General features: G+C 33.1%; 1 non-coding gene and 1 pseudogene across 2 annotated transcripts in view; both read right to left on the bottom strand.

The window, feature by feature from the left end:
- LOC149541771 (light-independent protochlorophyllide reductase iron-sulfur ATP-binding protein pseudogene) overlaps positions 1-9,349 on the bottom strand; it is a 142,545-nt pseudogene that overhangs the window by 49,376 nt on the left and 83,820 nt on the right. The gene's annotated exons all lie outside the window — the stretch shown is intronic.
- Positions 9,103-9,174, bottom strand: TRNAN-GUU (transfer RNA asparagine (anticodon GUU)). Its single transcript has one exon. It is a non-coding gene; the product is annotated as a tRNA-Asn (tRNA).

Raw genomic sequence — 9,349 nt, forward strand, 5'->3', positions numbered from 1 at the left:
TGATTTTTGAGTCAGAGATATTCCGAACCATGATATGTTCAAGATAATAGTAATTAGTAAAGAAAAAAGACTCGTACAAACTATTGAAGTAACGCTATCTCCGATAGTCCAGGGAGCGGCATAATTGGGATATTTTGGATTATTTATCAACATCACAGCAAATAGAATCAAAATATTAACAGCTCCTATGTAGATCAGGATTTGTGCAACAGCTACGAAATCTGCGTTCAGTATAATATAGAAAAAAGATATACAAATTAGAACTAACCCCAATGAAAGAGCAGAATAAATTATATTAGTAAGTAATACTACTCCTATACCTCCTAATAGAAGACTTAGCGTTAGAGGAGCCAACAAAAGAATATCAGATATAGATTCAGGTTGATTCATTATGTGTACAATAACTTTGAATATTATTTATTTCCTCCCATTCACTAAATAAAAAGTGAGCCCATTTACCTATATGCTATACTGGATTTGTAATTTCATTTGATATGGGCACTGATTAATTAATCTATAGCTCAATAATTGATTCCGATCAATCATACATCTGACATTATTAATGGGATGTCAATAGAATTATTTATTCCTGATTTGTCAAAAATTAGAAATATTTTGTTTATTAGATATTCTTTAATCGGAGCTCAATCTGAATAATCGTAGAAATGATTTAATCATAAAATTTGTCCATAGTTTCTTCAGACATATTAAGTTAATATGCTTAGCTCGGAATTGTTTGAATTGTTAAATCTTCAACAACGGATATTGGTAAACGTCCTAAAGCAATGTGATCATAATTTAATTCATGGCGATCATAGGTCAAAAGTTCATATTCTTCAGTCATCGCTAGACAATTGGTGGGGCAATATTCGACACAATTTCCACAAAAGATACAAATTCCAAAATTAATACTATAATTTTCCAATCGTTTTTTCCCCATATATATTCCGACTTTCCAATCCACAACAGGTAGATTGATCGGGCATACACGGACGCATACTTCACAAGCAATACATTTATCAAATTCAAAGTGGATCCTCCCGCGAAATCGTTCTGATGGGATCCATTTTTCATAGGGATATTGAATAGTAATAGGTAAACGATTCATTTGATATAAGGTAACCATAAAACCTTGCCCAATGTATCTCGCAGCCTGTATTGCTTGTTCACTATAATTCATAAACCCAGTTACCATGGAGAACATGTGTAAAATCTCCTCGAATAATCATAGAAATTTCTTTCTCTTCATAGATTTGATCTATCAAATTTGGATATATTGCAAAATTGATAAGACCCTCTTCACGAAGAAAAGAGAGTTAGTTATAATAAAATAAGTTGGAAAGAGGCTGTTAGTAAAAAATTACCCAAAGCAATAGGTAAAAGAAATTTCCACCCAAGATCCAATAATTGGTCCATTCTTATCCTAGGCAAGGTCCATCTTGCCGTGATAGAAATAAATAAGAACAGATAGGCTTTAGCTAATATAATTAGGATCCCAATTGTTATATTAACGACCCCACTAATTCCAGAAATAGAATCCCATTCAAAATGTTCCAGAATGGGTATGAATGGAATTGATAAGTTCCACCCGCCCAAGTAAAGAACTGTTACAAAGAATGAAGAAGCTAATAGATTTAGATAAGAAGCAACGTAAAATAAACCAAATTTGATACCCGAATATTCAGTTTGATAACCCGCTACCAATTCTTCTTCTGCTTCTGGTAAATCAAAGGGCAATCTTTCACATTCTGCCAGAGATGAGATGAAAAAAGCTAAAAACCCTATAGTTTGACGCCACAAATTCCATCCTAAAAAACCATATCTACACTGTGCTTCAACTATATCAATTATACTTGAACTATTCGATAATTATAGTCGACAGAAACATCACTGTTTTCATCTCTATTCCAAAACCATACGTGAAACTTTCACTTCATACGGCTTCTCAATGGTCATTAAGAAATAAAGAACACAATAAAAAAAAAAAAGCACCAGATCATAAATTGAACCAATGAGATTCCGTCTGCTACAAATAATAGGAGCTTTTGAACCTATCTTAACCTTCAGTATTCTTTTTGCGAGAGAAAGAAAAATGTGTTAAAGGATTACTTCGTTCTGGATAGCCATTTTTTGAAGTAGATAGAAACATATTGTAGATCGGGGTTCTGGGGAAGTACTACTTGATCATCCCTACCAATGTCAAGTCCTTATTGTTATCCCATTTCTATGGAAATATCTTTGGTCTAGATAAGATATCAGTTTCTTTTTTTTCACTAATCTTTTTTATATCTTGGTGTTTCTCACCATCTACCTTTGCTTGATTTTTAGTATATAATGACGGTAACTTCATACTTTTATACTTTTCCTCCCTGCTATTGGGTCCCAATGACTAATATATGAACTGGGGCACATAGTTTTCACTGATTGTGCATGCTCTCACTCTTGTACATGGGGGATGGGACTTAATCTTCTTACTGCAAGATTTGTAAACTGTTTGATCTCACCCATATGACTATCTAGTTTTTTGATCGGAATATTCATCCCATTAAGTTATGTTTTTCCCTCTTTTTATAACTATAACTAAAAAAGGGAAAAATGAATCTCATATTCCAACGAATCACACGTAGAGATATAGATAACACACATAAAGCTAAAGGAATTTCGTAACTAATAGCTTGAGCAGCAGCTCGGAGACCACCTAAAAAAGAATATTTATTATTGGATGCATATCCTGCTATAAGCAGTCCAAGGGGAGCAATACTTGAAATTGCAATCCAAAAAAAAATGCCTATACTAAGATCAATTAAAACAATGTGGCGACCAAAGGGAATTACTAAATAGCCTAAAAAAATAGGTATCACCACTACCGCTGGTCCAATACTAAATAACCAAATATCCCCCCTAGATGGGATAATATCCTCTTTTAGCAGTAATTTTATTCCATCCATCAAAGCTTGAATAATTCCCAAAGGACCAGCGTATCCAGGTCCAATGCGTTGTTGTATTCCCGCAGATATTTTTCTTTCGAGCCATACAATAACTAATACTCCTATCGTAATTCCCAATAGAAGTATAATTATTTCAATTAGAATCCATATAAGACTATATATTTCTTTTGAAAATCCCAATCGAGAAAATAAATTGATAGCTTGTTCTTCGAGATCTGCTATATTAATCACCATTTTAACGATCAACCTCTCCCATAATGATATCTATACTACCCAAAGTCGTCATGATATCGGCTAATTTCATCCTTTTAACCAGTTGAGGAGGAATCTGCAAATTAATAAAACCAGGTGGTCGGATTTTCCATCTCCAGGGAAAAATGTTATCATCTCCTATAAAAAAAATTTCTAATTCCCCCTTGGGAGCTTCTACTCTCACGTAATGTTCTTGTTTTGATAACACAAAAGTAGGGGAAGGTTTTTTACTGATAAATCGAGATTCAAAATCGTTCCATTTCGAATCTTTTCCCTTATTTAAACGTCGAACCTCTAAATTCTCATAGGGACCTCCCAAAATTATTTCTAGGGCCTGTCTAATTATTTTTATAGATTCTTTTATTTCTCCGATTCGAAGCAAATAATGAGCTAATGAATCTCCTTCTTTTTGCCATTGGATTTCCCAATCCAATTCATCATAACATTCATAATGATCCACTTTACGAAGATCCCATTGGATTTCGGAAGCTCGTAGCATGGGTCCTGATAAACTCCAATCTATTGCTTCTTCTCTACTAATAATGCCTACTCCCTCAACTCATCTCAAAAAGATAGGATTGCGTGTAATAAGTCTTTCATATTCGGTCACTTTTGGAAAGAAATAATAGCAAAAATCGAAGCATTTATCTACCCAACCGTAGGGTAAATCTACAGCTACTCCTCCAATACGGAAATAATTATGCATCATTCGCATACCCGTGGCAGCTTCAAATAAATCATATATCATTTCCCTCTCTCTTAAAATATAAAAGAAAGGAGTCTGCGCACCAATATCAGCCATGAAAGGTCCAAGCCATAACAAATGAGAAGCTATACGACTTAACTCTAGCATAATCATTCTAATATAGCTAGCCCTTTTAGGTATTTGAATATTTTCCAACTTTTTTGGTGCATTAACCGTTACCGCCTCTGTGAACATAGTAGCTAAATAATCCCATCGTGTTACATAGGGGAGATATTGAACAATTGTTCGGTTCTCAGCAATTTTTTCCATACCTCTATGTAAATAACCTAATATAGGTTCACAATCAATAACATCTTCACCATCTAGAGTAACAATAAGTCGAAGAACACCATGCATTGATGGATGATGAGGACCCATACTTACCATCATGAGGTCTTTCTCCCTAGCAACCATAATCATAGCTCTTTCCCGGTTAAAAAAATCAATGAGAACAAAAAAAAAGAATGACTCATTAGGATTCTGAATTTAATAAAACATAATTTTTGAAAATTAAAATTTCATTCAAATAAAAATTAATGCAGTCCACGAATATCTAATTGATCGATTAAACGTTTGTAACGAAGTCTATCTTTTTTGAACAGATAAATCAGAAGTTGTTTACGTTTACCCACAATTTTCCACAAACCTCTTTGGGACGAGTAGTCTCTTCCGTGCAGGTCCAAATGTTCAGTAAGTTTTTGAATTCGACTGGTTAAATAATATACTTGAGATTCAACAGATCCTCTTTGATTCCTAGAGAACAAAGAGGAGCGAACAGACAAATTTTTGATCATAAAAAAATATTCCGAAGTTCAATATTATTTGATTAATTTAATTTAGAGTAAGAAAAAAGAATGAAATCCATTTCTTTTTGTTCATGGTCTATATATTCCTTCCTATGTTTCGATCGAATGAATTTCTCTTCGGCATAAATAAAATGCAACTTTCGTAGAATAAAGTTACCATACCAGCAAGATTTAATGTCAGAGTTTATCCGGGATTATTAAAAAGAATGATACACTCTCCTTTTCCATTGAGAAAGAAAAAAAGGGATGACGGAATGATTAATAAATTCCCATATTTAAGGTCATAGAGAAGAGCTATAGTAGATTATAGAACCGTGTCCCTTCATTTTTCCAAGTACCTCCAAGAGACCCTAGAGATTCCCATTGCTCCTCTCTAGGGTCTTGGAGGGTGTACTATAGTTATACCACTTCCTCTAATTTATTCATTATTTTCGGAGTCTTCTTCATCTACTAAGGGAGGAAGAAAACCCTTGGGCTTTTTTCCCATTAGTAGTTCTCTCGGTATGTTCGGTCTTGGTCCCGTTATTATCATCCCATCCTTCTCACCGAAGAAAAATTCTCTTAAAGAAGAATAACTCGTAACATAAGAAAGAGCTTTTCTTGCGTCCGAATTTGCTTTTTTCCTCCAAACCTTGTTACGATGCTGTTTTTTGGATTTAGAAGTGCGTTTTTTTGGTACAGCCATAATATTTTTATAGTTCGATTTTATTTAGAAAAAATAGAAAATTTTTTAATATATTATATATTTTTTTATTATACTCTATATTTGTTTTTATTTTGTACACTTCTTATATATCTTTAAATTCAATTCATTGTTTATAGTTTAGTTCCATTTTATGGATAAAAATATGATAGAATATTCTATCATATTTTTATTGCATTTTGGAACCTTATTTATATACTATTTACTAATAACAAGAGATCCACGATACAAATTGATAACAATTAATAAATTCTTACATACACTTACATACATATATCGAATTTTGAGTAAATGAAAACTATATCATTTTAAGATATTCAATTATTTCTCATATTAATAATTCTAATTGGTTTCATTTTCTATTCAATTCTATTCTTAATACTACTATTAATCCACAATGAAAAATTGAATTCTAAATAAGAATGTGTGTGTACATAACTAATAGCTCAGTACCTAAACTGAAAAAGAGTTCCTTCTTGCTCATCTTACAAATATTTGATTAGTATCAGTATTGACCAATGCAAATCTTTTGCAGAAAAAAGAAAAAAAAAAGTAAACATTAAATATGAAAGCGATAGGATTGCATCCCATATTCTATCGTTCTTCTTTATTCATGATCTATCGTTTTTATTTTATTCTCTTCAGGGTCTAGTGGATTGGAAACCAAGAATGTGGAATATCAAAATATTGAGAATAATTTTTTAATCTTCCTATGGAATTTATTTACAAATATGCTCAGGTCGTGCCTTTCCTTCCGCTTTCATCTTCTGTACCAATCGGATTAGGATCCTTTTTTTTTCCAGGAGCAACTAAGAGTGTTCGCCGTACATGGGCTCTTATTAGCATTTTTCTGTTAAGTGTAGCTATGTTTCTTTCTTTCAATTTGTTCTTGCAATAGATTACCGGTGGTCCCATCTATCAGTATTTCTGGTCCTGGGTTATTAATAATAAGTTTTCATTAGAGTTAGGCTATTTGATTGATCCACTTACTTCCATTATGTTAGTTTTAGTTACAACAGTTGGAACCATGGTTATGATCTACAGCGATACTTATATGTCGCACGATAAAACATATGTGAGGTTTTTTGCTTACCTTAATTTTTTCAATGCTTCTATGCTGGGGTTAGTTATTAGCCCTAATTTATTACAAATATTTTTTTTTTGGGAATTAGTAGGAATGTGTTCCTATTTATTGATAGGTTTCTGGTTTACGCGACCCAGCGCGGCTAATGCTTGTCAAAAAGCATTTATAACTAATCGTGTAGGGAATTTTGGAATCTTACTAGGAATTCTAGGTTTTTATTGGGTAACAGGTAGTTTTGAATTTCAATATTTGTTTGAAAAATTAAACGAGTTGACTGCCGTTGATGGGGTTGGTTCATTTTTTGTTACTTCGTGTGCTTTTCTCTTATTTTTAGGTCCAATAGCCAAATCTGCACAATTTCCACTTCATGTATGGTTACCTGATGCTATGGAAGGGCCTACTCCTATTTCAGCTCTTATACATGCCGCTACTATGGTAGCAGCAGGAATTTTTCTTGTAGCTCGATTGTTTCCTCTTTTTAAAGCTCTACCTTTAATAATGTATCTTATCTCTTGGATAGGTGGAATAACAGCTCTATTGGGAGCTACTATGGCTCTCGCTCAAAAAGATCTTAAAAGAGGCTTGGCTTATTCTACTATGTCTCAATTAGGCTACATGATGTTAGCTCTAGGGATAGATTCCTATCGAATCGCTCTGTTCCATTTGATTACACATGCTTATTCCAAGGCATTATTGTTCCTAGGATCCGGATTAGTCATCCATTCCATGGAACCCATTGTTGGATATTGCCCCAGTAAAAGTCAGAATATGGCTCTTATGGGTGGTTTGAGGAAATATATGCCAATTACGGGAATCACGTTTCTTTTAGGAACACTTTCTCTTTCTGGTATTCCACCTTTTGCTTGTTTTTGGTCTAAAGACCAAATTCTTAGTGATAGTAAGTTATATTCTCCCATTTTTTGGGGAATAACTTGGTTCACAGTAGGATTAACTGCCTTTTACATGTTTCGTATGTATTTACTTACTTTTGAAGGGGACTTGCGCATAAATTTAGTTAATCCATATAACAACCATATTGCACTATATTCGACTTCTATGTGGGGAGAGGAGGAATCTGGGATATCAAATAGAATGAGAGCGGATTCTATGTCGAATCAAATTATAGGAAGTAATAATTCCTTTTCCAAAGAAGCATTTAAAATTTCCAATGAGATGGAAGGATTGTACAAAAAGAACAGAGGTTTGGTTATCACTTATCCTTTCTTCTTCCATAAGGGATCTTTTGCATATCCCAAAGAATCGGGCAAGACAATGCTATTTCCTTTAGTTATATTGGGGATATTTACTCTGTTTATTGGATTGATAGGAGTTCCTTTTTTTCGAAGCGAAATGAGTTATGACATATTATCTGAATGGTTTACTTCATCGATGACCCCTTTTGATAAGAAACATCCGAAAAATTGGCCCGAATTTTTACTAGACGCAATCCCCTCAGTTGGTATAGCATTTTTCGGTATATTGATTGCCTTTATTTTCTATATACCTATTTACTTCTTATCAAATGATGTATATCATAAAACAAATCCTAATATGAAGATTATTATGGACCAATCGATTAATATTATCTATAATTGGTCTTTTTATCGAGCTTATATAGACATATATTATGACATAATCTTGATTAAAGGTATACGAGGATTAGCTGAAACAAGTAATTCATTTGATCAATGGGCAATTGATGGATTCCCAAATGGAATAGGTTTTTTAGGCCTTTTTGTAGGAGAGGAAATCAGATGCTTAGGGGGGGGGACGTATATCTTCCTATATATTCTTTTCTATATTTTGTATATTAATATATTTATTTATTTTCATAATATTTTCATAATATAAATAATGAAAATTCTAACAATAGAAAACTAGAATGTTATATTGAAGTTGTGCTCTTTATCAGCATTGATGTTTATAACATCATCCTATTTCAATATCGTTCCCCAAATAATATTTTTTATAGATTGTTAAAATTCAGTTATTTCATCAACTCGTTTACGTTTACATAGAACAATATAGAGATAGATAAAAAAGAAATGAAAGATTATGAAATAATTGATTGAAATGCTTGCTTAAAAACGAAAGACTACGATCGCTAATATGAAGTCCATTTTCATACTTTACCACTTCCTGATAATTCATTTCAAATCCTCGAGCAGATCGAATAAGATTTCACATATCCTATCAAGTAGCCCATGATTCAAAGGTTATACAGTCTGCATAAGGTATAAAGATGAAAAGGCCAAGGACCTTCTCTTGATCGAAATTAATTCTCTCGAATTGATGAATATAGCTCGCTCATAATTTGAAATAAATGAGCGGACTAACCCTGGGTTTTAGATTATTCCCAATCTACACAAAGATGTTGGTAACATTGCTAAAATTATCAACGAAGTTCTAATTAATAGTTGTAAAAAAGAATGTGTCGGAGCGAAGAGAGGTTTACTCCAATTCAGCTAAATTGGGCAAATTTTGAACTCTTTTTATGGTGGACCTTACTTATAATTATGGAACCAAGTGCTTGAAGAAAAAAAGAAAAAAGAAAAAAAAGAGCTCTCCTCAAATAGGATTTGAACCTACGACCAATCGGTTAACAGCCGACCGCTCTACCACTGAGCTACTGAGGAATAACGAAAGTATCATAGCACTTAAAACTACAATTTGTGAGTAAATAACCCTAATTTGAATAAGCAAGCGTCTTAATTAGTAAGAGCCCTTGGTTCTTTTCTTACCAATACGCCGTGCAAGCCTGGTGCCGATGAGAAAGAGTTCTAGAAGGTCATATAAAAAAAACTGTCTTAT

The sequence above is a fragment of the Cupressus sempervirens genome, chromosome 8 (genome assembly GCF_028749045.1).
Source record: "Cupressus sempervirens isolate cs-2001-9-10 chromosome 8, ASM2874904v1, whole genome shotgun sequence".
In the NCBI taxonomy this organism is placed as follows: domain Eukaryota; kingdom Viridiplantae; phylum Streptophyta; class Pinopsida; order Cupressales; family Cupressaceae; genus Cupressus; species Cupressus sempervirens.